General features: G+C 47.5%; 1 protein-coding gene across 1 annotated transcript in view; it reads left to right on the top strand.

Moving 5' to 3' along the window:
• Nucleotides 1-5,739: 5,739 nt before the first annotated feature.
• Nucleotides 5,740-24,915, top strand: part of LOC147709887 (uncharacterized) — a 75,117-nt gene continuing 55,941 nt past the window's right edge. Inside the window, exon 1 of the mRNA XM_086928325.1 lies at nt 5,740-5,792. The gene's annotated coding sequence lies outside the window, so the exon portion shown is untranslated. The remainder of the gene's footprint in view (nt 5,793-24,915) is intronic.

Raw genomic sequence — 24,915 nt, forward strand, 5'->3', positions numbered from 1 at the left:
CCATCCTGTTCCCAGCGCGACACCTCCCTTCATTCCTTTCATGGTCCCGGGCCCTTTGATAAAACCCCCTTTTTCTGTGTGCCCGTTTGTCTTCCTCGTTCCCCGGCCGCCACCTGGCCCTGCGGATACTGTTTATTGCCCCCCTGTACAGTAGGAAGCTCCCCCCCCATCAAAGGACCCTCGAGTTGATCAAAGCCCCCACCCTATGAGATCCGATCAACCCCACACATTCCGTGAATCGGCGGAATATCCAGCTGCGCGATAATCATCACCTGTTGTGACCGGGGTGGGGACTCCAACTGTAAATGTGTGTGGGAACGGGCCTGAAGGGGGGATTCCGAGGATGTCTTTCCGTACATCAAAGAATTGACAGAGATGTGTTTCATACAATAATGCAATAAACTTGTGTATAAGAGGCCAGGCCTCAGAGATGCGGTTAGAGCACCTCGAGAAGATACCCTGTTGTCTGATTTGATGTGTTCTGCTCCGTCGGAATAAAACTTCTGTTTCCTGCCTTCCAGTCTCCAGCGCCTGCCTCTTTGTTTGGTAACTTGAGTGGGTATAGAGGCGGTTAACGCCGGGCAACTCTGAAAAAGGTCAACAGCCCTACCTTTTTCCACAGCTATGTGTGACATTTTCTTAATTTCAGTATAATTAGGAGTGACATTTCAACAACTATGAGTGACACTTTCTCGCGAGCAAAATATAGCAATGAAGACACGAGAAATATATACATTTCAGAAATGACACCCATTTGAGCTACAAGGAACTCTAAAACGAGTCACATCAATCATCATCCACAAGCTGGTCCTCCATGCCACCCACTACCTGCCACACCCTGCTGGTGGCACCATCACTCCACTCGCAGTTTGTCACACAGAGATACACTACAGGCTCTGCTGACTCAGTGATGCTTGGCGCACTGAGAAGTTACGTTGGCAAGCACCAGTGGCTCTCGCAATCACCTGACCCAGGTGCGAGCAACTACTTACACAGCTTACAGTCAGTGAGAAGACAGACTGCTACGTGACGTACAGTCAGTTCTCAGCTGTAACAGGGCAGACAGGTGGCAGCTCAGAAGAAAACCATGGCTGTGGCACAATTATAAAAAAATGTACTATCAGGGGTATTGCCAAGCAGTCCTGCACACATGAACAAAAACAAGAAAAATAAAGATGCGCAGTTAAATTCGGCACAAAGCTGAGACTTGTACTCCATGAAAACTTCTCCGAAAACGAGCTGCTCAACGAGTCCCTATATCGTCTCTGCTACACTTTATGAGACCACTTGCAATTCTAGCATAACCTGATGTGAATACAGAGCCCGCAAGCTGCACAGATGAACAGACTCTGGGGGCCCTATATACATTGTTTTCAGAAGTATAATGTGATATTCTCTTCAACCATCTGGTTCTCCTTTGCACACCCTACTGTTGTATAATTCTGGAGACAGAGTGAGAAAAGCCACTCTTACAGTGCCGCCCCTACTCGGCAATTGATCAAGTTTAAACCGGCCTAGTTTTTCCTAGACCTGCTCTATTGCTGCATACAGTTATCGAAACTCAATCATTATAGTAATAGTAAAAGCATGAACAACTGGCAGCACGGCGCGCGCCATTAATAAAACAATTTGCAGCATAGAGAGATACATCACGAGGCACTACTTACTTACTTTCCGACACAATCATTTTTCATACGGGCCGCACCTTGCCTAAAGACTCCCGCCGCAGCAAACACCGGCCTGGGCATGATGGGTGGCTCAGCAACTCCAATGGCTGCCCCGGTCTGTGCGGGGGTCTTAGCTGAGCCGCTGGTTGGGTCCGTTGCCTATTTGAAATGAATAACCAGTGCACAACTTTGTCATACTGAGAGCAGCGCTGCCATTGCATTAAGCCTGCCATGAGTTTCATGGTACTGTAGCCGCTCTGCACTTCTTAGTTTGCGCCCGCGGTGACCATCACTAGTACTACCGATGTTGATGGCGCCTCTGATGATCTCTGGAATCCCCCGCCGTTCTGACCTGCCAACCCCCTTACCTCACTTCCTCTTGGCTCCTCCAGGATGTGACGGGGCCCGAGGTCCCAATCTCGGGGCCCCCACGGTGCAACACAGCTGCAGCAGCCACTGCTGAGGGGGCAGGCTCCGGCCGCCCTCGGGTCTGATGAGTGGCCTCTGAAAGCCGGGCCGCGGCAGCAAATGACATGCAGCCAGGCAGCAGGGGAGGCATGATTGTAACATTGTAGCCCTCAAGAGCTGAGCAGTCAGTTCTTTCATTATTAAGGTACTGAAGAGAGCGCTGCTGGTAACGCACGTCTGTTGGAGCAGCAGAACCGTGGCACAGAATATGCTACAGGCACCGGCGGCGCGCACTGGCACTGTAAAGTAGCCAGTTTGAGAGTGGCATGATTACAATTATGCGTGACAATGCATTTAAGTGCGGTGACGCGGAACACCACACTGAAATGCGTTAGTGTCACACACGATGCGTGATACTTGACAGGCATGCATGAATTGTAGCAGCCAGCGAGTTATCAGCTATTAGCTCAGTCAGCCCCCAAGCCTGCGGAGAATAGTGCGCTGCCACGCCAGCTTTAGTTTACTCATACAAGTGCATTAACAGCTCGACAGCCGAGCCAGGCGCTATACTCATTAAGCGTGACTTAGCATTTCAGTGTGGTGATACGGATAACCACACTGAAATGCGTTAGTCTAACGCACGATGCGTGGTTCTCGGTAGGGCCGCACCTCACCTAGCTAAGCTCCAGCAGGAACAACCGGAAGCAGCCACGCAGAAGCTCCGCCTTCCTGCCAAGCCTGTGCGAGATGGCGTGCCTCGAGGCCCCGCCCACACCGCGGCTGAGCCAATCACAACAATAGAAATTAATAACTGCTACTCTGTGGGCGTGGCAGCACGTGAAGCCGGTCCCTTATAGGTAGCGCTTCTGTGCTGGCAATGATTGATGGCTCTAGCGGTGCCAAATGGGCAAATAAAGGCCAGATGTGTGCACCTCACCATCAGAGGTCTATCCCGCTGGGACTGTGAAGAGTTGAGGTGAGAACCTGCGCATGTGCTGAGCCGAGATTAGTATTTTCTACTGTCTCTCCTGTTGCCTCTGACACACTCCTCACTGTCTTATTCACCACTATCTGCCTCCCTCTCTCGTTTACCTCACGTGCCTGCCCTTCTCTGTGACTCTTAGAGTATATCCAGTCCTATCCCTTCCCTATGTATATAGAGATAACTCTAATCACTAGTATATGCAGTAGACCTTTGTACTCTCTACCATTCCTATGTGACTCTTAGAGTATATCCGTGTGTATCCTTACCCTATGAGTATAGAGATAACTCTAATCACTAGTATATGCTGTAGCCTATGTGACTCTTCGAGTATATCCATGTCTATCCCTTCCCTATGTATATAGAGATAACTCTAATCACTAGTATGTGCAGTAGACCTTTGTACTCTCTACCATTCCTATGTGACTCTTAGAGTATATCCATTCGTATCCTTACCCTATGTATATAGAGATAACTCTAATCAGTTTTTTTTCAGTTTTTAACGTCTTTATTTCGAATTTTCTTCATAAAAGACACACATATAAGCAAAATTACATAAAATACAATTAGTGTGGCAAAGTCATAAATATTTATAACAAACTAGACATAAGAAAATAACGAGAATAGTTAAAAAACTCAATTAAACATACATATAAAGACGTCAAGGGAAAATTATTAGAACATTTAGGTATATGTATATATAAAAAGCAGATCATCAATACTGGTAAAATCAAAATGTAGTAGGCTAACATACTATTTGGGTTATTCAGGTCGAGGTGCTACGAACTGACTTAATCCTTATTAACCAAGCCCACCCAAGGAATTTGGCCAATCCGATGGATAGCCATTCAGAAGTGTTAGTTCTCAAAATATACAATGCTTCACTACTCACTCGGGTGTTTAATCTAGTACATATAGGTTTTAGCCACTTGTAACGTGGTTCACGGTAAGCAGTGCATACAAATAAAAAGTGACCTAATGTTTCTTTACAGTCGGTACAACAAGGACAGAGGGATGACTCTGACTTCTGCCAGCCACTAGAAAAAGCCCTTAGTGGCAGTGTACCTACACGAAACTGATGGTATAGTTTCCTATCTAATGTTTTAAGGATAGCATCCCAATAGGTCTCTGTGTGGGGAACTGCTTTATGGAGCAAGAACTGGCCTGTCAAGTTCGGTTTCTCCGAAAGAGCAACGTGTTCTTCTTTTACCATGGACCAAAGGAGAAGTTTAAAATCTTTCTTTGAGGGAAAGGTATGAGAGCCCGGCTCAAACCAAAGCAAGGGAAGACCCATTTCAATAAGAGTATTCCTGATTAGCTTTAACCATGGTATATCACCTGCCCCCTGTTGCATTCTCACATCCTGTAGTTCTAGAGCAAAAATGGCAAGTTCCGGGGTAGAGCATATGCGTCTCCATAACGCCACCATCCTATAGAGGGCTTGGTGTTTAATGGAATAAGTGCCCATGTCCATCAAGAGTGGTAGGACTGGTGTTGAGGAAGGGAGACTGACTAAATTTCGAAAGAATTTATTCTGTATCCTATCTAGGACAGCCAGGTCCACACAACCCCAAATATCGGCCCCGTATAATATGGCTGAGCTAATTTTAGCACTATAAATTTTGAGTGCGGGCAGTACTCTTTTGGTCAAGGAACACCGCTGCTCCTTCACTAAGCAACCGGATAACTCTAATCACTAGTATATGCAGTAGACCTTTGTACTCCCTACCATTCCTATGTGACTCTTAGAGTATATCCATGTGTATCCGTACCCTATGTATATAGAGATAACTCTAATCACTAGTATATGCTGTAGCCTATGTGACTCTTAGAGTATATCCATGTGTATCCGTACCCTATGTATATAGAGATAACTCTAATCACTAGTATATGCTGTAGCCTATGTGACTCTTAGAGTATATCCATGTCTATCCCTTCCCTATGTATATAGAGATAACTCTAATCACTAGTATATGCTGTAGCCTATGTGACTCTTAGTGTATATCCATGTCTATCCCTTCCCTATGTATATAGAGATAACTCTAATCAGTAGTATATGCTGTAGACCGCTGTACTCTCTCCCATTCCTATGTAACTCTTGGAGTATATCCAGTCATATCCCTTCCCTATGTATATAGAGATAACTCCTACGACTAGTCTCCTATGTGACTTTTAGAGTATATTCATGTGTATCCCCTCCCTATGTTGATAGAGATATTACTAGTATAGGCCTAGAGTATATCCATTTGTATCTCCTCCTTGTGTGACTTTATCTCTTGTACATTTGCAATTTTTTCTGTTTGTACCTTTTTTGTAAGGCATGTAATCCTAAATCCGTATGCTTTCAACTGGTTCTTATGTAATGCAAACATTTGCAATCTTTTTACGCATGTAACCGTCAGTCCTTATGTTTTCAACTGGATCCTATGTAAAGCGCTCTGACACCTTCGGGTAAAGTTCGCGCTATATAAAATCGCACAAATAAAAATAAAAATAAATAAATAAAAGTATAATCAGTGCGCACGCGCTGTGCTTCGGTCACAAGTTCGAATGGGACTCAATGACAGCGCTTGCATCGGACCGGAAGTTGGGAGCCGCCCATGCGCAGTTCCTGGTTGTGCTCGAGACGGCGGTTCAAAGCTCTGCGCATGCGCAGTGGGTGACCCTGCTTCCCGGACAGCTTCCGCCTGACCTTAGGGCGTTGCTGCTGCAGTGAAGAGCAGGATCCCTGCAGGGTGAGTGCGGCGTCAGCACTGTGTGTGTTTTATATGATAATGATGATGAGAATATTTCTCGCCCCGTCGCATGCTTTTATCTCCGCTCATACAAAGTCTCCGCCTGGGGCCGGTTGTTGTCGGTCTGTCCGGCGCTGCTGGACTCGGGGTCATTATAGGTTGGATCAAGTCTGCCGAAGCAGTGACCCCGGGAGCGCAGGGTTTGGGTTTGGGTTCAAGTCACAGACTCTCGAGGGATGCCCGGGCGGGGAGGTGTTCCACCTGGGGGGGGGGGAGGTGTTCCACCTGGGGGGGGGGAGGGGGGGGGGGACCATGGTGAAGGTCGGCAGCAGGGGGTTTCCAGCCGCCTATAGCACCGTGAGGAGAGCCTCCTGGAGGAGTGACCTTCACCGACCCCTCTCCACTGAAGGGTCACTCGGGGAGTTTAACAGACAGAGTCTAGGAGCGGAATAATCATGGACTTTGCATTTCACGCAGAGGGGGTCAAATGAAGTTCTCTGTGTATTGCATTGTCATATATAGCGCTTCCTACCCTCTGCTGGGCGCTGAAGCACTTGCCTCCATGCCTAACAGGCTCCCCCGTGCAGAGTGTGTTGGGTGTTGTCTAGTTCTGATCATATGTGGTAAGTGTTTTTATCTGATCATATGTGGTAAGTGTTTCCAGTCCATGTCCAGCTCGGCAGTCGGCTTCCTTCGGGGTCGGGTGCTGTCCTTACAACCCCTTCACCTCACTTGATGCGGACGGGGTGTGCTCCCCATGCAGGCGCCAGCACGGGGACCACTTTCCTCCGCTTTCCTCACAATTGGGGGGGCTCCTGATTTCACGTCTTCTTTTGGGGGTGCACGGACCAGGGTAGGCTCCTGGCTCCGCTTGTCTTGCAATCGGGGTGGACTCCTGATTTCGCGTACTCTTTTTGGGGGGCAACAGACTGGGGTAGGCTCCTGGTTTTGTCTTCTTTGAGCCAGATGAGCTCCCAACGGCACGGTTTTCGTTCCGATGGTCGACGGACCAGAGTGGGCTCCTGGTTCCATTTGGACATTGTCAAGGGGCCGCACGCTTCTGATGCCGATTCCTCATCCCACCTGATCGTCACCAGTTGTCATATGTTTGGAATGACCCACGCAGAGACAGGTAGGTGCTCACGTCACTCTTTATTAGTTTCTCTGCTGTGCCCACATGTATGTCCTTTTTTCTTGCCCTCGTGTCCAGTTATGATCCCTCCCCACTCCCTGACCGGAAGTTGTGTCTGGTCTCTGTCCCCTCCCCATGATCGGGACAAGGTCCCAGTGCCCCTTGACCCAGGTCACTACAGATATTTGAGAGCTACCTACCCAAAACTAGTCCTCTATGGTCACAAGGCCATATTCCTTCTTATTACAGGCCTCCTCTCCTGCCAGAAATGGCTCCTAGCTGCCACCAGAATATTATTTATGCAAGCTATCAAGTCGTCAACATATTTAAGTTAGAGGACAGGGCCCTCACTCAACAGTCTTCAGATACTTCTTTATTTAGTGTCAAGTAGACCGTGTCATAACTCCATCCTCCCTCCAACTGTCCCCACCTCCTAGCTTCCGCTGAGAACCGCACCCCAATAATCTATTACATCATTAACTAACAGCATTCCAGACATTAGCCTAGACATCCAGGGAACGAGGACACATAGGAACCATCATAAGCTTTATCCACAGTGTTCTGCGACGGGCACACTGTACAGCACGGCTAAAAACCATTGGCAGAGACAGTACGTCCCAAAGATGAGACCTTTTGGCTTTTCAACAAAGGGGGTTGCTGAACTGTTCCTAAAGAAGATTAAACAGATTGGCTTGACCGAAGGTGTGTGTGTTACACCTTTGGGCATCCATTTTGTTGGACGTGTTTGCCTCACACACCCGGAAGGGTGTCATGCTTCATCCTTCCATGACACCCTTCCGGGTGTGTGAGGCAAACACGTCCAACAAAATGGATGCCCAAAGGTGTAACACACACACCTTCGGTCAAGCCAATCTGTTTAATCTTCTTTAGGAACAGTTCAGCAACCCCCTTTGTTGAAACGTGTAGTCTACACGGGCACAAGCTGATACTGGACCTTCCTCCCTCTCCCTGGGTGGTAATTGGTGCCCGTCTGATCGACTGATCTTTCTCCCTCCTTTTTGACGACAACACCTTTTGGCTTTTAACATTGTTGTTTTGGTTTGAAGGTTTTCTTTTGACTTTTGTAGGGATTACTTTGAATGTATATGAAACACTGGAAATACCTAAAGCAGGGCTATAGTGCCCCCTACTGGCTGACTAATGGAATATTGCAGATAAGAGGAAAGCAGACAGAAACAGTGACTTGAAAACAATTTTAAACATGAATGCCAATACAGGGTGAAAAATCTTCAGTGTAAATTTGACATTATTGACATTGCCATAGGTAATAATAAGTGCGCCTGGTTTAATGGTATTTTTTTATTGTTTCCATCTATATTTATTTATTACCATTTTTTTTGCTATTTACCCATATCTATTTTATGTTTTGAGAATAGTCCTATAATGGCACATTTCAGCATTTATTTAACTGATAAACGTGCACTTATGCTTTGATGCCTGTTGTGTTTTAGCAAATGAAGCAGCCAAATATAACAACATTCTACACCCACGAGTAAATATTAGCATTATACTACAAACATATCTTAACATAGGCCTGTATTTAAGGAAATCCTGTCATGTTTTTCAACTCCCCATGCAGTCTATCTGTTCAGCTGTTGGTTTGGAATTCTTGGAAAACAGCACGGAGAGTCCCTCACAGGAAAGATAATTTTCAGTATTCTTCCTCCTTTAAAAATAAATACAGGCAGATTATATCTGCAACAGTCAGTAAAACCGGAAAACACAGAGCCTTAGTTATAATGAAAATCACAAAATGACCTGCGTAATTTCAACGCGACATTAAAATACGCAATATTTGACAGTGGTCTCTATTACATACATTCCATTTTCGACTATTCATTGGCCTAAGTGTTTTTAAAGAACGGGGCCACCTTGCCTCTACTATAGGTGAAAGCTCCACCTCAAACTAGGTAACGTTTTTGCAGAGATTTGTGCTCTTGCAGTTACCGTTTGTTTGCTATCTGCAGCTCCGACGTGACATTATACTATATTTACCTAGTATCAGAGGTTCCCACCTTTAGCCTACTGGCGAGGCGGAATATCTGCACCATATAAGATCCTCACCGTATATATCCCAGACATGTTCAATAAGCTGGGGGAGGCATGTGGGGGGATCTGGGGCCCCTGGAAGATGAATAAAGTACTTTAGTGCTGATGGTGCTTAGAGAAGTGGAGACTTCTACCGAGTATCTTTTAATAATTTTAATTAAAATACTTCTTTTCATAGGGCTTTTTTAACCCCATTACAACTGTGGTGATGCAGCATTGTCCTGACCCAAAGTTTACTCCACATGATCTGGCACTGTAGAATTATCCAGCCTTTCTGGGAGGGAATGGTAACCATGTGCAGAACAGATTCAGGCAGCCCGATATATCAAAGTCCTCCAGTGGCACTGCTAAGTATCCTAGAATATGAAGGGGGCACAGAGGCGAGAAGGTCCTGTAGAGATTGGGGTTGGTAAGAGGGAGAGTCCGGAGACACACTACTAAATCTGGGACAAAATGAATAGAGCACAAAGAAGGGAATGAATACAAGATATACAAATATATTGTACTTGAAGGCTGGAGACTGTTCTACGAGAGGTCAAAGTCCACTTTACACCACAAAGAGAGGATGGCAGTCATGAATTTGGAGCATTGCAGCCACCAGTGCTCATTGTTTGGTATCTGTGTGTTTTTTCGATAACTGTACACAAGATAACAATAAGAAACTTGCAAAAAGAAAACCATAAGGGCACACACACCCAATACAGCATTTAATGCTTAAAGAAGAATTCTCTGGTGAGTAAACACAAAGACATCTTCCTGCTGTTTTACCGTTCCTTGCCATTAATTTAATTAACCTAGTATTTTAGGTCTCGCCTTTTCCATTGGAAAATGGCGAGAATTCAAGTGCTGGATCCACTAGTCAAACCACTGCAGTTTCGACTGCAGTTTCTTCACAGTGCATGTGAAAAGCGGGAGAATCACGTGATCACAAGCCTCTTGTGAACGAGCCCAGCCAGCCCAGCTTCCCTCACACAGCTTCTCCCAGCCATATGGTCGTTCGAGTTGCCCACCCCCTCCCTCTCCAGCGCCTGCCTTCCGTGACTCGCATTAGATCATCAGAGGCAGCCCAGCCCACCCCCCTCTCCATATGGGCAGCCCACCCCCTCACGGTCGCCAGGCCGTGAGCTGCTTCAAAGCGATCCGCTCCGCCCCCTGCTGCACCCAGTGCTGGCCTCACTTCTCCCCCCTAATTGCTTACCAGCCATGTCACACACCACCATTTGCTGTGCCTCGCATCGGAGCATCAGACCTTCTCTTTCCCCTCATTAACAGGCTTATCTCGCCTGCTTTCCTGGCTGGGAATCATGGTGTCACAGTGCATGCCCGAGTAGAACCAGCTATGGCTGGTCAAGTTGTATGCTCGCAGGAAAAAATAAGCTGGCAATTGGGTGCATGTCCCGGGTGTAACACAAACATACCCAAAATGTCCAGTTGCAGTAACACAGAAACATTCTTGTTAACATTGTGAAAGTGTTCTCACAGTTTGTGGGCCATGAATTGATGCATCTCCTGACACCCCGTTAGCATAAAAAGTAACTCCTTTTCACCACTGTCAGACTGGGCGAAACAGGACATTTTCATCTGCACGTTTCCAGATGACGGCCTCTTCTGCGGCTTGAGTGCATGAAAGGGCACATTGTGCTAGGGGGCGCACGCCTCGCTGGGAAATCACAGGCTCAGCGCAATTATTATTGAATAGGATACACTGACTACCCCAGTGGCGTTAGCGTGCAGTTAAAGACTAGGTTGAAATGCTACGAGGTTGACACATCTCCCACGCAGGTCACTGCTGTGTATTTTAAGTTCTATTTAAAAAAAGCCAACAGGCGCTTAATATCTACTAACAGCCACCATCATGTAATGGCGAGTATTAGATCGTTTTCTGTGGCTGCTGTTGGTCCCCACTCAGCCGTGTGTGGCACAGGCCTGAACCCCGGCGTTCCAACTGCTTCCGGGACACACGCACCATTTGCGCCCTGGTTATGCCATAGCTGCTTTTGCAGTATCGTCCAGAAGAGGCCAGTGGGTGCTGCTCTGTTCGCGCAAAGCAAATAAGCATCTGAATAAATGCACAAATGAATGAATGAAGAGTGGAACCGCTGCGGCCTTATGTGTATTCATTGGTCGGGGTGGTGGCACTGCGGCCACGTTTCCTGCTTCACTGCAGTAGATGGAGCACTCGGGGGTGGAGGGGGCACACGCATCCCACAGCTCGTAGGAAAGGGGCTGCGCCATCTGCACGCTCACCTCCTGCACACTAACCTCCTGCACACAGGGCACTAACATCAGCGGCGTGCACCACCCCAGCCGCCCCTGCACACTCTACACCCCTACCACAAGTCCTGCGAGCTAGGTAAGGGGCTGCGCCGCCTGCACGCTCACCTCCTGCATATGGGGCACTAACATCAGAGACATGCACGCCCCTGCACACACTACAGTCTGCCACAAGTCCTGCAAGCTAGGTAAGGGGCTGCACCGTCTGCACACTCACCTTCTGCACACTAACACCAGCGGCGTGCACCACCTCAGCCGCCCCTGCATACACTACACCCTGCCACAAGTCCTGCGAGCTAGGTAAGGGGCTGCGCTGTCTGCACACTCACCTACTGTACACGAGGCACTAACACCACAGACATGCACCACCTCAGCCGCCCCTACACACACACACACACACTTTACACCCCTGCCACAAGTCCTGCGATCTAAGCAAGGGGCTGCGCGCAGCGTGTGCACCGCACTAATCTCCTGCACACGGAGCACTAACACCAGAGACATGCACCACCCCGGCCGCCCCCTACAACCAGAGGCGCCTGCAAATGGTTCTGCGAAGTAGGTGTCGGCTTGCATACTGTGTGTGTGTGCGCTTGTGTGTACAGCTGGTATGTCATGCTGGATTCCAGGCTCATTACACACCAAACACTAAACACCCCAACAATAGCACCGCTGTCTATGCCTTGAAAGACCAAGTGACATTTGACGCCATGTGGACTTGCGTTTTAAGCGCTGAGGAGGCTCTTGGCACCCTCGCGCCACTGTAACATGTAACTGCCACGAGGCACCAGGGCGCTAAGTGGTGTATTATGCGCCCTACCTAAAGCATGACCCCATGCTCCAGGGGCGCCGTGCTTTCTCACAGGTTGACCTGGGCATAGAAAACACTGCTCCGTTCACCTAGCACACACTGATCCAGCATGCTTCTATGTATACTGGGGCTGTGCACATGTGCTGCTGCAGTACTCTGGAATCTCACATCTATTGCACTGGCATGCATAAGCACATCTATTGCACTAGCATGCATAAGCACATCTATTGCACATCTTCTATACAAGTCTGTATATTCACACCCCCTGTACTCGTCTTCATGGTAACATCTCTAGCACTGGTCCGTATAGTCACACGTTCTCCACTGGTCTGTATAGTCATACCTCTTGCATCACTCAGGGCAACCCCTGCATCACTCAGGGCAACCCCTGCATCACTCAGGGCAACCCCTGCATCACTCAGGGCAACCCCTGCATCACTCAGGGCAACCCCTGCATCACTCAGGGCAACCCCTGCATCACTCAGCGCAACCCCTGCATCACTCAGCGCAACCCCTGCATCACTCAGCGCAACCCCTGCATCACTCAGCGCAACCCCTGCATCACTCAGCGCAACCCCTGCATCACTCAGCGCAACCCCTGCATCACTCAGGGCAACCCCTGCATCACTCAGCGCAACCCCTGCATCACTCAGGGCAACCCCTGCATCACTCAGCGCAACCCCTGCATCACTCAGCGCAACCCCTGCATCACTCAGCGCAACCCCTGCATCACTCAGCGCAGCATCACTCAGCGCAGCATCACTCAGCGCAGCATCACTCAGCGCAGCATCACTCAGCGCAACCCCTGCATCACTCAGCGCAACCCCTGCATCACTCAGCGCAACCCCTGCATCACTCAGCGCAACCCCTGCATCACTCAGCGCAACACCTGCATCACTCAGCGCAACAACAACTGGTTCAAATATGTTCTCTCAATGTTTCAAGCTTTATTACAAATGTCACAAAAAGATGTTAATGTTTCATTTCTGTTCTTGGATTTTCATCACAATAAAATACACTGAACATAATCTTCACAAAGTTATTTACAAAAGTTTAAGCTATTGCCATTATAAATTACAATCACTTTTATTTAAGTATTAATTATTTAAAAAAATTAAAAGCCATTGTAATTTGTAATATCAATACTTCCAAGTCACGTAAATACAAAACATGTTGCATTACAAATGCTATAGGTGTCCCATTTGCGAACGTTATAACTATTGGCATTGAAAATGACAAAGCTATTAATTTAGCTATTTTCAAAACCAACACATAAATAAAAAATGTGTCATTTACAAGACCAATAGCTCAAACTTTCATACTGCGAGACATATTGCATTGTGTCCCAGCATAAGCCTAAACAGATGTAAGCCACACAAACAACATCATCCTCCCAATTCGCTGCTCTTTAAAACAAAATTTATATGTTAAAAAAGCTTCCTTTGTTTTTCACCTTTTGTAACATTACTTGTTCTATTTTGCCACTATTTTATCTACTTCGGACCATTGCCATTATAAATTACAATCACTTTTATTTAAAAAAATTAAAAGCCATTGTTATTTGTAATATCAATACATTTAAGTCACGTCAATACAAAACATGTGGCATTACAAATGCTAAAAGTGTCACATTTGCTAAAGTTAAAAGTATTGGCATTGTAAATCACAAAATATAAATATAAAATGTCATTTACAAAACCAATAGCTCCAACTTTCCTACTGCGAGACCTATTGGCAACGCCAGTGCTTGTTAATATTTTTAATTTATTTCTACTAAGTAAAAAGCACTTTTATAAGTTATAATTTGTCATAAGGATCTCAAAGTTGCATCATTTGACGGTACTGGCCGATCTATGAAGAAAACATGTAATATGGCTAGCACCTCCCTTTAGAGGGTTTTTTTTTTAGGTCGAGCCGGAGCCAGCAGACAAGCGCTGCTCTGGCGAAATGTTAGTTAAATACGGAGGAGAAGCCCCGCCCATATTTTTCATTGGCTTAGGTCTTTGTCCTTCGGACATGCTGGTGTTTGATTCCTTAATAGACTTGTTAGTCCCTCCTAGTATGGCTATGTCGTCATTTGTCTCCTCCCATGGCTACCGGCCCCTTTACTTGGTTGTTACACTGTAGTTTTTTTTTTTTTTTTAGTGTGCATGTTTTAATATTTGCTGTCGTGTAGAAGTGCCGGCGATAGATTTGCCATAAACGCCCAAAGACCGCTCATTTGCAGAAGAAACTGTTGCGGATGGGCAGAAGTGTGCCAGGCATGGCGCAGCAGAGAAACTATACTTCTATGTTTGGAAACCAAATTAGCCCTGACAGCAGGCGACCATGGGTGACAGTGTTAGAGTTTGTTTTCAAACTCGTTCCTGTTTCAGCAGCTGAATGGGTCCAAATCTGTTTATTTCTTCTTTTACTGTTTTTTGTTATTCCTGTCCCCATGCGGAAATAGCCAGATCAGACGTCCCAAGTATGCTCTGTAAATAGACCTTTGCTTTTGTTGTTGTTGTTAGTGATTGCACAATTAAAGGCTTGATTGGTGAGGATAGAGCAGTGGCAGGGTCGAGGGAGGGCAGATCGGTAACAGTTGAAGCTAGGAACACAGTTCCTCAGGGAGCTGTGAGGTAAGGGGGTGCTTCTGCTCTGGGGTGGAGGAGGAGTACTGAGGTTTGAGAGGTGGGGGAGAGGAGAACAGTGGCTGTCCGCCCTCTCGGCACGTAGCAGTGGTTTGTGTTATGTTAAGTGTGTGATGGTTGTGGTAGTTTGAACTGGTAACAGCCACTCCAAGCAGACCCCCAGGATACAACGGCATGGATTAGCAAATTTAGCGGCACAAAAATGGAAATTTAGCGGCACAAATATGGAAATTTTGCGGCAATTATGCAGCATTTTATTTGACAATTTTTCCTGCAACAAACACATATCTTTGTTTTTTAGTTATTTAACAACATGAAGCTATGTATATTTGGTTTATTTACAATATAGACACTTTGGCTTTAAGGCTACATATAGGACATAAACATGTTAAAGAATAAATGCCCCAAAAGCAATGCCCCCCGGGGCCCGCCACACACCGGGTACGCAGCGAGCCACCAAGAAACATTAATAGACAAAATAGTTTGTCAGCGCGGTCTTTACGCGCAAGAACCCGGCATGCTTCACCGAGGAGGCCCACACTTTGTACATGAAAGTCAGCTCCCGTGGGCACTGAGCATACTCCAGGTCCTTTATGAAAGGAATAATGCACCCGTTGGACACCGGCGCCAGGGCCAGAGCCTGCTGCATCTGCTACCCGCACCAGCAATCCTCCAGGAACCGTGAGGTGATCAGGAGCACCCAGCAGGGGCTGTTGGAGAGCGCATCACAGAGCTCTCTCCCTTCCCTCTCTGTCTCCCTCACTCTGTCGCCCTCCTCACTCTGCCGCCCTCCCTCCTCCCTCCCTCTGTCTGTCACCCTCCTACCTCCCTCTATCTGTCGCCATCCTCCCTCCCTCCTCCTTCTCTCTGTCTGTCACCCTCCTCCCTCTGTCTGTCACCCTCTCTCCTCCTTCCCTCCTCCCTCCGTCTGTCACCCTCCTCCCTCTGTCTGTCACCCTCCTCCCTCCCTCCGTCTGTCACCCTGAGTCTCTCTCCCTTTCTCTGTCTCCCTCCCTTTTCCTCTCTTTGTCTCCCTCTCCCTCTCTTTGCCTCCCCCTGCCTGTCTCCCTATTTCCCTCCCTCACCCTCTCTTTGTCTCCCTCTGTCTGTCTCCCTCCCTCTCTGTCTCCCTCTGTCTTGCTCCCTTTCCCTCCCTCGCTCTCCCTCTGTCTGCCTCCCTTTCCCTCCCTCCTTTCCTTCCCTCCCCCGCTCTCCCTAAGTCTGCCTCCCTTACCCTTGCTCTCCCTCCCTTTCCCTCCCTCGCTCTCCCTCGGTCTGCCTCCCTTTCCCCCCTCCCTCTGTCACCCTCTGTCTCCCTCCCTTTCCCTCCCTCCCTCTGTCACCCTCTTCATCTCACCCTACCTGTGTGGCCCCCGAGTCTCTCAGAGTCGCAGTGCGCAGTGTTTGCTGACACTCTTAATTGTTTTTTTTTAAAACACTGTAAATTGTCTGCAAGGTCCGCGGGCTGCCAGGGAAGGCTTGCTGGACCGCTGGCGGTCCGCGGGCTGTACTATGAATACCCGTGCTTTAGATTGATAGAGCAGTGACTGCTGAGGTGTGGGCGCTATAGAGTTGTGATTGCTGGGATGGTAGTGTCAGACTGGAAACCAAAACCGACCCTGGCAAAGTACTTGCCTGGCCCCCTGGGGGGGTTGGGGGTGTAGCCGAGCTGTTTGCCAGGGCCGGTTTCGGCTAATTTTGTTACAGGGGCCGGTATTGAAGCTATGTTGCAAAAACGTCCCTGTAACAAAAACGTCCCCCAGGGGCCCATAACCGGCTCCCACCATGGCAGCCCACCGGGGAAATGCCCGGTGCCCGCTACTATATTTGCTTTTCCACAGCTAAAAAAACATTCATAATGCTTTGAATTAACCATTGCACTTTCTTACAGATTGTTACCCTTCATATGATTTGTTTTGTGTATTGTGAAAACTCTGTTTTTATGAATCTTCGTCTAAAGCTAAACTCGTAGTAAAGTAGTTATTTCCGGCAAGATCCAGTGTACATATTTTCCTTAGAGCCCAGACAAGCCACTAGGTGATTTTATTACTTTAAAAAACCGCTGCTTCCTTCCTGTCTCATATTATATACATGATTATCTCAATACCATAACAAAAAAACAATGACCTACCATATGTAATGTGGCTTGGTGGAAATCGGCAGGGGGAAAAATGCCATTATCACACCCATCAACAAGTAGAAATTCTTAATTTTATTTATTTTATGCGTTTTTATATAGCACGGACTTTACCCAAAGGTGTCAGAGCGCTTCACAATAGGAACAGTAATGATACATGAGGAGAAAATTACAAGTGGGCGTGTTACAAAGGCAAACGTTTCGTTACATGAGGAAAAAGTGACAATTGTGCATGTATCTAGAGCAAACACAATAGCAGAAGTATCCAGCAACACTTCCACTTCAATATGCGAGATACAATAAATACCCATCACATGGCGGGTAAAAGTTTGTGCTTTGCCAAAAGAAATGTGCTTTCCACAGAAAAGTCCATACATTTAGACCAATGTTTTGAATTATAAGGTACATCTTTATAGTTTCATTTATTTCTTGGTGCTGTTAAGCCAGTGATATTGTGCAGCACTATTACAAGTAAAATGCACAAAAGAAAGACTATGGTTTGACTTCAAATACAAAAATAAACCTTCCCTATATAAACCTGCTTGCTGCTCAATATACACAGCTGGGTGTATGTAGGTAGGTATATATGCCATTTATGTGCCATCTACAGATATCCATGAGCAACTTGAACAGATTTGGATTCTAGCAGGGCTGTCTAACCTTTCACCTTTCACAGGTGATTAAGTGGATATCACTGAGTTAAGGTTAGAACATGTTATTCACAGTGATGCAAATATTGGAGCATGGCTGGTTCCTGTCAGAGATGGGGTGGCGAGCAAAAAAATGATGGATGGGAATGCAGCCTCAAGCTGTTACCAGTGGTAGAGAGTAATTCAAGCGTTTCACCCATTCCTTTTGCGCTTTCTTCAGCGCCATGCTTTAAGAGCCTAGACTTGGGCCCTGTGCTCACTCCATCATAGGACTCAATCACGCGACTGACCAGGGAAAATAAGCCAAAACAGGGTTAGAGCTGTGTGTGCTCTTGTTCTGAGGGCTCTGGCTCTCAATTTTTGCAGGACTATTCCTATTGAAGCAGGGTCAAGGATAATGTGACTGTTTCTGTCTGGGGTGATCCTCATGGCATAACTGTGCTCCTCTCACCAGCCTTCAGACAATTCTGGTGTCAGCCGGGGCCCTAAGTTCCTCTTTCTGCTGCCCATGCTGTATCTGTACTGTCTTTGAGGTAAACGTCTATTGTTTATGCCAATGATGTATATGTTTTGTGTGTGAGAAAAACATGCATAAATGGTACTTATACTCTGGCTGTTTAGTGTGTCTTTTGGAAGGTGCAATGCTGCGACTGCCATTGAAGTAACATTTCATGTTTGGAAGGCGGAGTGGGGTAATGTATCACATAATATTAAGGCTGTACTACTAACTTTGATTATAGACCCAACTGCTGGCAGGGAGGATGGTGGTCATCTGGCAACATGCTTCCACTCAAGTTGGCCTCTCCAAAATTCGACCTTTGTGAGGCGTCTGTTCTATGCAAATATCACATGCAGCTCACCTGGGAGAAGCCTTCTTCTAGGGTTTTTTTGTCGAAGGCCCACTAGGCCAAAGTGGTGAGGTCTGAGGGAGAATATGATGATGAGAGCAAAATGATTTTGCAATGGGGAAGTGAGGGGGAGAAAAGTAAGAGGGGAGATGAGTACAAGGGACTGTGGTGGAGGTAGGAAAAGTGAAGAAGTTGCTAAGGATGTTGATAGTGAGGGGATGAGTAGAGTCAGAGGAGGAAAGACTCTTTGTTGGAGCTAAAGAAAGAAGGCAGAATAGGCCTATGGATAAGTCGAGATTAAAAAGGGAGAGGAAGTGCTTTGTGGTTGCAGGATGATGAGTAGAGGAGGAACTCAGAAGGAAGAGGTGTGAAAGAGAACAAGAGAATGAGAACGAGAGAGTTAGAGACCGGAAATGTTTCTAGAAAGAGCGATCCAGGAGGGTATCAAAAATCTAGAGGAAATGCAAGACCACTAGAAAGTTACAAAGAGGGGAAGAGAGAGAGAGAGAGAGAAAACACTGGGTTGAAATTCAACAGACTTCAGGCTGTAGAATTTCCTGTTCTTGCACTGTTACTATTTTTAGAAATCACTACTATTTAATACTCCCCTTCTACTAATGCACATATATGCGATGCATGCTTGGGTGTTGGTCCTGTGATGTCATGGACGTCAAACAATTAAAGAACCAAAATGAACCAGATATTTCATGCCCTTTAAACATGAATGGCAATACATGGTTGATCATCTGATGCACCTTAGGCTCTCAGACCTCCTTTTGATTGATCCGTGCAGGACTTTCAGAGCTATTTTATTGTTTTTCGTTAACCTTTGGGTAAAACCATGCCCACACCTCAAATACAAAATAAATGCAAGTTAAACTAATCAAGGGGAAAAATGCAATTGTTCCTTATGAAACCTCAGTTGGCTATTGTGATCAATGCAGATGGCTTTGTGTGTGACCAGGCACAGAGTCACAGAATTACATCCTGATTGGTGCAATGAGGAATGGTGACTTGTTTATAGTGCTGCGAAGCCCCAGTCTGTGACAGAAAGCACTATGAATGCCCTCATTTAAAAATTGTATTACCCTATATAAAACAGGCTGCTGCATACAACTGTTTATAGAAAAACAAGTGCTTTAAAAGACACATTTCAGTGATAAGCATTTAAACAATATTTCAAATGTAAATCTATTTTTATTTGTCCATTACAAAATGTGCGCTCCTTTTAATGGACACATATATTACCTCTCAAAAAGAATACATGTTTGTACCATGTAGCTGATTGACTCCTTTAATCAAAAGCTACAGTGACTCCAAAGCAGCCTTTATATTTGGTGAATAACCACTGAACACATTTCCATTTCTTTCAAGTCCCAGGCACCTTGGTGAGAAGGCATGCTTCTTCTTTAGTTCTCTCCTATCTGTTTCACAGGACCACCTCTCCCAACCACTGTGAGGGAACCCAGTTATGGCAGTCTTACTATTAAAAAATACTGGTGCATTTTGCTTACTAGCATTAGGGCTCAAGACACTATTGTTGAGCACAGAACAGGGTCCAAGCAACTGGGGAGGTGGGAGGAGTAAATGTGCTTTTTTATGCTGTTTTTACACAAAGTGGCAGAAAACCTGTTTGGGCATCTGGCCTAGAAGTAATGGCCCTGTTGAGTGGGCACAGTGGACAGCCTGAAGCTGTAGGTATTATTGGTGTAGCCGTTACATTAGAGAGCCAGGGCATTCTTGCTGTGCCAGTGCTTCTTTGAAGCCTTGGAGAAATGAACGTAAGAGAGAGGAAACATTAGTGGAGAGGGGACACCTTGATTTGGACATCAAAGAGATGAGAGGGATGCACAGAGATAGGAGGAAGAGGGATGGTGTGAGATGGGAGCCTATGTTGTTAACTGTACCTATCATTAGTGAAACAGGTGCAGTGACACTTTTTGTCCATGTGTCCACTGCATCACACATTTGAATCTAAAAAGGGTGCACGGGGGCTCGTTTTCTTTGTTAGCATTAGGACAGATGGTGCCCTTGCAGCAAAAAAGGTGGGCAGCATGCAGTAGGTCATTAACTTTCAGAAAGAGACCAGGCTTGTTTCGAAATTGAAGTGACAGTCAGACTTGGTGTGGAAGGAGTGAAAGAAGAGGAGATTGCCTGCTTCTCAGGGCTACAGCCCTCATTAGTGTGGCATATGGGGAGTGCATTGAGGCCCACAGCACCCCAATTATGGGCAGTAGTGTTTTGTGTCAATTTCATTCCTGTTTGATGCTGTTGCATTTTTACAAGTCGCACATTTAGTGTGGATTACGAGCTACAGAAAAGCAATCCTGAAATTAACACATAATCCCCGCCCCCTATGTTCATCACTCCCCCTCTTTGCCATATAGTTTTGGAGGGGGTGGGGCAACTTCAAAACATTTTGCTTAGGGGGTCTCAGAGCAAAAAAGTTTGAAGACCTCTGCTCTAGACCTAGGGCTGGGAGGTTGCCAGATCAGCTAACCCAGGCAATTTAAGCCTTATCTCAATTCGGTGCTAGAATTCCCCGAAGTTCATCCCCCATCCATGGTACACAACCCCACATGCCCCAGCTGCTCGGATATCATAAACTTCAAACCATCCAGTAGAGCTCTTGAAGGTAACTGGGAGGCTCAAAGCAGTTCTGGATAGCGACACCACCGCTAGGGGGGTCCCAGCCTTCCAGAGTCCGACGTGAGCCACAGGGTAATCTGCCTCAGGGTATGCTCAGGCAGCAGAAGAAATGACAGGAAACGAGCTTGAGGACAAGCCCCTACCAAGTAGAACCATGCACGGCACCAAGCGAAAGAGGCAGTCAAGGTTAGGAGAGGCGTGGACTAAGAATGGAGAAGAGCTCTTGCCTGGGAGACTCAATGAGTGAAAAGAACTGCAGACCCTCCCCTGGAGGAGAGCGGAGCTTGGTCCTGCACTCGCAGAGAGGAGGCTGAAGTAGCACCAGAAGCATAAGAAAGAGGCCGACCAAGAAATGGATCAGGGTAGCCTAGCTCAAACTCACCTAAAACATAGGAGAAGGAAAATTACACTTTATGCACGCACGAGGAGAGCAGTGATGAGGACATTTGCCTCTCCCTCCGAAAGCACCGGTCTATCAAGTTGAATCGGGAAAATTACACCAGGGTCCTAAAATGATACATAACAAGATCACATCAGCTCTTTGTGTAATGACACCATGCAACAGAGTCCGCTTTATTTCTGTGGCCATTCCATTCACTGTCAGGTATCCCTTGTCAATGATGTATATGATGCTTTGTGTGTGTGTATTGATGTGTTATATGTCTTCATCTCACCACTTGTCCTGTACTCCACACACCTTTACAGCCCGCAGAGGGAGCACCCCTGGGACAATGCATCCCCAAGAGTGAGTGGAGATGTTCAGTTAAGATGGCCGAGAGTGTGAACGTGTGTGAGAGGGCCAGAGCCCTCGTGTGACTTGTTGCCAATTCATACATCAGGCCCATGTGTCAGCCATCCTGCCGGTACATTTACTTTTAACGTCATGGACTGACTAGTCCCAAGAGTGCTATTTGTTCTGGATAAGAAGGTATGTGTAGAGCAGGCCTTGATAGTAGTTGAAGTAATTGAGGAACCTCCTCCTCCTCCTCCCCCACAGTCCAGATAAGGCCCCATGATCCATGCTTCCATTATAGGGAGTCAAAGTTTGCATTCAATATGTCTGACAGTGGGGTTGTTGAATAAGCAGATTTTCCCTAATTATCATCGAGCACTGCTTGGCGTTAGTCGCCTCTAATTCACTCGGTTAACTATCAAATAAAGAGGCGGACGTTGGAAACTGGGAAGCAAGGAACAGGTTTATTTCTCCAGAGGAGAACACGACAAATCGGACAAGCAGAATGTCTTCTCGAGGTACTCTAACTGCATCTCTGTGGCCTGGCCTTTTATACACATTTGCAACTCTTTATTGCAGGGTAACACATTCCTGACATTACTTTAATGCATTGTAAAACATCTTTGGAATCCCCGCTTCAGGCCCGTTCCCACACATACCCAACAGCAAATGTCCCCCACCCCAATCTCAGCAGGTGATTGCTATTGCGCAGCTGGGCATTCCGGCAGGAGCTGAAATATGCGCAATCAGTTGGATCTCATGGGGTCGAGGCATTGATAAATTCCGGCCCCCTTGATGGGAGGCGAGATCTTACTGTATGGGGGCAATAAACTGTATCCGCAGGGGTTGGTTATGGCCTGGGATCGGATCTTACCACGCATGCTTTTAAATCGCAAGTTTTACAACGCATGCCTTTACAACGCATAGCGCTTTGGGGTGCTGGATAGTGAATAGTTTAATTTACTATTCCAACTCCAGTCCCCGTGGATAGTAGGGAAGGTGTTGGATAGTAAATTAAATCTATTCCCTATCCTAGAGCGCCCCCCCAGCGCAACGCGTTTTAATGGTTTGCGTTGTAAAAGTTGCGATGTAAAAGCACTGCGTGGTAAAAGTTGCATTGTAAAGGATGTTTCCCGTGTCCCTGGTAGTTCCTGATGTGTGAGGAGTGCAGATGCGAGTTTGGTATGTGCGGACTCGTGTGATTAAATGCTGCGCGATGATGTATGCGGCGTGATTGTGTCTAGTGTGGAAGTGCCGCTGCTACACATTGGTGTGCGTGTGCAGTGAGTGTGCTGGCACGTGATTGGCTGGTGAGCCTGGCTCCAGGAGTCTGGATGGGTCTGCCCCAGTGGTGAGTGTAGAGATTAGCATGCTGATGGCTGGGGAGAAGTGCACCTGGGTCCTGAATAGGGCTGGGTTTCCCCACACAATGCTGGCTCCGCCCCCAGTGGTGCGTCTAATGTCCCTAGCCCTGCCAGTGAATAGAGTGAGGGGCTGAGCCCATCACAGTGCTCACAAACCAGCTGCAACTAGTCTTCCCCCTCACCCTGAACAAAGACAAAGGTTTACTGTGTATAAAAAGGGACTGTGTCCCCTTATAATTTTTCCTGATCCTACTTGAGGTGGGCTGCTGCTGCTGCTGGGCGCCAGGAGGAACCGCCACTTGGGACTGCCTTCCTGCCTGGAGGGCCCAGTGAGCTGGCCCTTGGACCAGCCTTGCCGCCCCCACTTTTCCTTGCTCTCTGAAAGGACTTTTGCTGACCTTTGTGCTGAACTGGTGTTTTCCTAGCGCCTGGGAACGCTTCATGGTTTCCCTAGCGCCAGGGAGCGCTTTTATATGCCACAAGCACCAGGGAGCGCTTTTATATGCCTCAAGCGCATGGGAGAACTTTTATATGCCACAAGCGCCTGAGAGCGCTTTAACTTTTTTTACTAGCGCCTGGGAGCGCTTCATTTGATTTGGCCGGTGCCCACCCGGCCTTTTTCACCCCGTACTGGTGGCAGGAGACTAAGTGTGCGGCCTCAGCAGCACGCCCCGGAGCTTGGAGGCTCGTTTGAGGGGCCGTGCTGCCATTTGCACCCACTTCACGGCCGGAGCCGCACCGCACAGCTGAAAACCGCCACGACCTGCAAGCGCCGAGCAAGGTAGAGTTCGGAATCACACCAGGCTCCTGAGAAGCGTACGCTCGAGGCGTACTGAGACCGCCGCCCTCACAGAAGCAGAGGAGTCCGGAGGAGTCTGCGGAGCGGTGAGTGGGGTCCGGTGTCCCTTAGGGAAAAGGAGGGCGTCGGGGCACGTTGTCAGTGCCTGCCCCTCCCCTCCATCGCAAGGACAGTTGTTGCAAGCCCACGAAGGCGCCTGGGGCATCTTCTTGACCGCGGGTCCCCCGAGAGGCCCCCCCCAGCATGAGCGGAGGCAGTCTTGTGTTGCGTGGAGCGGCCCTGGTTGGCAGCGGGCCGCTCCCACGAGAAAGGGGCCATTGTCTTTTTGAGTCCCCAGGAGGGGGACTCCAGCAAAGCAGGCGCCACCGTTTGTCCAGAGCCCCGAGAGGCTCAAAAGCGCCACCGTTGTTTGTAGAACCCAGAGAGACTCATGGGGCACCTTTTTGCGTGGTAGAGCGGCCCCAGAAGGCAGCTGGCTGCTCCCACTTGCCCTACATTTGCCAGGAGGTTACCAGCGACTCCTTACGGCCCAGTCAGTTGTGCAGAGCCTGCGAGGCTCCCAAGTTGGCCCCCTCATTGTTGCACCAGCTGCCCAGCACTTAGTGGGCAGCTGCTACGTTTAGGCCCCTGCATCTTTCTTTGGCTGCCTGCGCAGCCTGCCCTGACTTTGGGACACAGGGCGTCCTAGCCCCAGCGAGGCCAGTTGGCCTAGGGACAGCCACAGGTGGTGACTAAGGTGATTTATGCGCAATTATGTTCTCCTACACCGCTGAATGTATGGTTATGCATCATGTGTTTTCCTTCCCTACACCTCTGAATGTTGTGATGCATCATGGGTAATATGTTCATGCTTATACCCCTAAATGTATGGTGATACTTAGGTGGTTGACCTTTCTAGTACAGGTGGTGCTAGTGAGGTCCTGATTCCCTACGTAATATTTTCCTAAGGTGGTTAGGGTTGCGTAGGTGGTACTTACCTGTTACCAGTGATTACTGGTTGCGTGCTACATTTTTCTAATTTGTGCT

The sequence above is a fragment of the Lissotriton vulgaris genome, chromosome 6 (assembly GCF_964263255.1).
Source record: "Lissotriton vulgaris chromosome 6, aLisVul1.2, whole genome shotgun sequence".
Lineage (NCBI taxonomy): Eukaryota > Metazoa > Chordata > Amphibia > Caudata > Salamandridae > Lissotriton > Lissotriton vulgaris.